This window comes from Bison bison, unplaced genomic scaffold, assembly GCF_000754665.1.
Source record: "Bison bison bison isolate TAMUID 2011002044 unplaced genomic scaffold, Bison_UMD1.0 scf7180017864341, whole genome shotgun sequence".
NCBI classification, from domain to species: Eukaryota; Metazoa; Chordata; class Mammalia; order Artiodactyla; family Bovidae; genus Bison; species Bison bison.
The window spans coordinates 6,925,395-6,929,882 of NW_011494913.1; positions in this window are offsets into that span (position 1 = coordinate 6,925,395).

Genomic DNA, 4,488 nt, shown 5'->3' on the forward strand with positions numbered 1-4,488 from the left:
CCTGTGGCCACTGCTGGGTTTTCCAAATTTGCTGGCATATTGAGGGCAGAACTTTAACAGCATCATTTTTTAGGATTTGAAATAGTTCGGCTGGAATTTCATCACCTCCACTAGCAGACTGGTTCCAAATAGGAAAAGGAGTTCGTCAAGGCTGTATATTGTCACCCTGTTTATTTAACTTATATGCAGAGTACATCATGAGAAACGCTGGACTGGAAGAAACACAAACTGGAATCAAGATTGCCGGGAGAAATATCAATAACCTCAGATATGCAGATGACACCACCCTTATGGCAGAAAGTGAAGAGGAACTCAAAAGTCTCTTGATGAAAGTGAAAGTGGAAAGTGAAAAAGTTGGCTTAAAGCTCAACATTCAGAAAACGAAGATCATGGCTTCTGGTCCTACCACTTCATGGGAAATAGATGGGGAAACAGTGGAAACAGTGTCAGACTTTATTTTTCTGGGCTCCAAAATCACTGCAGATGGTGACTGCAACCATGAAATTAAAAGACACTCACTCCTTGGAAGGAAAGTTCTGATCAACCTAGATAGCACATTCAAAAGCAGAGACATTACTTTGCCAACAAAGGTCCATCTAGTCAAGGCTATGGTTTTTCCAGTGGCCATGTATGGATGTGAGAGTTGGACTGTGTAGAAAGCTGAGTGCCGAAGAATTGATGCTTTTGAACTGTGGTGTTGGAGAAGACTCTTAAGAGTCCCTTGGACTGCAAGAAGATCCAACCAGTCCATTCTGAAGGAGATCAGCCCTGGGTGTTCTTTGGAAGGAATGATGTTAAAGCTGAAACTCCAGTACTTTGGCCACCTCATGCGAAGAGTTGACTCATTGGAAAAGACCCTGATTCTGGGAGGGATTGGGGGCAGGAGAAGAAGGGGATGACAGAGGATGAGATGGCTGGATGGCATCACTGACTCGATGGACGTGAGTTTGAGTGAACTCCAGGAGTTGGTGATGGACAGGGAGGCCTGGCGTGCTGCGATTCATGGGGTCAAAGAGTTGGACATGACTGAGCGACTGATCTGATATGATCTGATCTGACTAGCTTTGTTTGTAGTAATGCTCCCGAAGGCCAACTTGACTTCACTGGATTTTTCTTTAGTTGGCTAAAATCAGTTTCAGCAACTTAGAAACATAGACTCATAAATGAAACAACTGGTTTAACTGCCAAACTCATCTTTATTTGATAGATGAGCAGATTTAGGACCAGAGAGGAAAACTGAATTGCCCAAGGGCACATGGGTTTTCCACAGAAATGGATCTATAACTCAGAACTAATCATTCCAATGCAGAGGTATCTCTCTCTATTACACTGCCTCACTGCCTTTTATATTTAATATCCCCTTTCTCCCTGCCCCACCCCAGATGTACACCACCTCTGAATAAAAAGTTTCCCACATGTAGGCTCTGTGATATAACTCAGCCTTTTAGAAGTGGGGGGAAATAAAAGTACCAGGAAAAGGATGCGAGGAACAAGTTCTAGATGAGGTGGCAAGGTTATGCAGTGCAGTACTACTTAGGACTTCGCGATACAGCGCCGGGCACCGCTCTGGGGCTGCACCGCCTATTTCCCAGCCGTTCCCCATCTCCATCTTGCTATGCAACGTAATTGGCTTCACAGTTACACGTAAACAGTAAGTATAATGCATTCACGAGGTAAAAAGTTCAAATAGTTGTGCTGAAACAAAGGTTCACACTGTGGAGAGCAACTGTTCGGCCAACTCTAAAACGTTCCCTAACCTTAGTCCTTCAGCTGCATTCTACCCTGCAGGGGTTCCAGCCTTACCTTTGAGCCTTCCTCTTGGTGGCCTCGAGCCACTGTGCTGAATGAATTTTCAGAGAATCCTTGGAAACAGTTTTTCTGAGCAGAGAAGTGTTGAAAGCCTGATGGATTTTAACAAGGAATGGGCTAAGGAAAGAATGCCAGGTGTGTAAAGGGGGAAACATAAACGAACCAAGGAGAAGGCTGTAGAGGAGCGCAAAGAAAGAGGGGAGCACAGAAAACAGCCACGATTTTCTTAAAAGACACTTTACATGGTTTACCTTCCGCAGAATAAGAACGGGACTTGCGTATATCCCTGTGCTTTGCATATATTTAATGTCTAAGTTACGGTGGAAACAGAAATGACATCCAGGTAATTTGCCTAAAATATGCTCAATTTAAAAAATTAAGTTTGTATCCTCAAAGACATTTTACTAAATCCTAGCTTATTGTAAAGAGTGGCCTCAAATTTGTTAGCATTTTGAGTATGGTATTTTCAAGGGAAAATACAAGTTCAAAGTAGAGGCTGGTTTCCATTTTATTTCCTTTGCTGCCCTCTAGTGACCACTCCAGGTAATGTAAATAAATGAAGGCGTCCCGCGTCCCAGAAGGCGGCTTCAGGAACGCAGGGCATCCCATGTCCTTTGCCCAGGCAGTGCCCTCATTGCCTGGAGTGTTTCTGATTGAGCCTCGGAATCTGATCTGCTGATTTGCACCAGTGTTGACACTTAACTCCTCAAGAGCACGCACTAAACGTGTTTCTGGGCCCACTATAAAGGCAAGCAGACCCCTGAAAATGACAAGTGGAATTCAACTAAGCGGAAGCAAATAGCTATGAGGCCATCACGAAGAACAAACCCACCGCTGAACGGACGCACATCTGATTACACTGAAGCTAAACGTTCCCCTGAGAAACGAGCCTTTTCTACAAGAGTTTGCTGCTGTGTATGTACATTGCAGCTCTTGTTACTGTGTCTTTGGGACCAGTTCCTCCAAAGCCTAATTTCTAGGTCAAACAGTAAACCCATATATAAATCTGCTAGATATCGCCCAAATCCCCTCTGTAGAGGTTCCAATATTTTGTATCCCCACCAACAAAATGTGAGTTTGGCTGGTTCTCCTTAGCTTGGCCAGCAGAGCAGCGTTCACACTTTTTGATAACACCAATCTGGTGGATAGAAAATGATAGATTCTTGTACTTTTGGTTTGCTTCTGTTTTGACTATTGTTTCAATCAAAGTCTAGTGAGGAAAACAAAACTACACCAAATATTTTAATATAGAAAACTACATGCAGGTAAAACGTTAAACAAAAATTGGACTAAAAAGGCAAAAAGAAAGCACGAGGAAATAGAGAAAGACTGCAAGCTAAATCAGCTGTGTTAAAGCTCTTCCTATTTGGAATGTATAGAGTGACTTTGGCCTTCAACTGAACTTTGACTTCTCTCCGTGACTGTTGTCCCCAGATCATCATGCTGACCTCTCTCTGACTTACCTGGTCAAACTCTGACACGTAGCCTTTTAATCTCACTGAATTTAGAGGGGTTTCTTATGTGCCACAAGATTGCCTTGAACATAAAGATATGGCTGGGAGGGTTCTCTGAGATCTGAGAAAGATCCTCATCTCAGAAGCTTTGTTTAAGTCAACAAGCCCACCCCCAATCTCTGAATTTTTAAAAATCTGTGCCTGAGAGGTCTCTTGAAAGACTAGAAGGCAGAATGGCACATTAAACAAGCCACTTCAATCCTGGCCCAGTTTCTCAAAAACTATGATGTGGAGTCATCAATAGCAATGTATTTTACAACAAAGATAAGACATAAGAAAAACACTTACAACAAAGTTAATTCATGTATGCTGATGCAAAAACTCTGAATAAAACACTATCAGATTATAACGTTAATAATAAAACAGCACTAGTAACAAAATCCTATTACTTAGTAGGTATACTTTCTAGAATTTATTCAATACATTACCAAGTAAATGGGTCAAAGGAGAAAAATATCAATCACTACCTCATAAAATAATCACAAAAGATTTAATCTTGCTTATATTTAAATTTTGGAGAAGGCAATGGCACCCCACTCCAGTCCTCTTGCCTGGAAAATCCCATGGACGGAGGAGCCTGGTGGGCTGCAGACCATGGGGTCTCGAAGAGTTGGACACGACTGAGCAACTTCACTTTCACTTTTCCCTTTCATGCATTGGAGAAGGAAATGGCAACCCACTCCAGTGTTCTTGCCTGGAGAGTCCCAGGGACAGGGAAGCCTGGTGGGCTGCCGTCTATGGGGTCGCACAGAGTCGGACACGACTGAAGCGACTTAGCAGCAGCAGCAGCATATTTAAATTTTAGACAACACTGCTATGCGTACTTGGTTTTTCTCCAAGGAACACGACCAAGAACTGTATCTCTAGTTTACATCTTTTCTCATCTTTCAGTAGCAAAATTTATGTTTCAAACGGGAGTGGATTATTTTGCACTTATTATGAAAAATGAAGCAAAGCTGATTATTTTACCAGATAGGCCCCTGTACTTTATCTAAAACTGACAGAATTTCTGGGTTATGAGTTTTACTGTAGAACTCTGAATTTAAGAAACAGCTCAATACATTTTTACCTGAAAAAAAAAAAAGGAAAGGAAATGGATAGCCCCTTTCATCTCTAGAGTGGTGAGAAATCCAGGCCCAATCCTGTTTTGTAGTCCCCTCAGCAC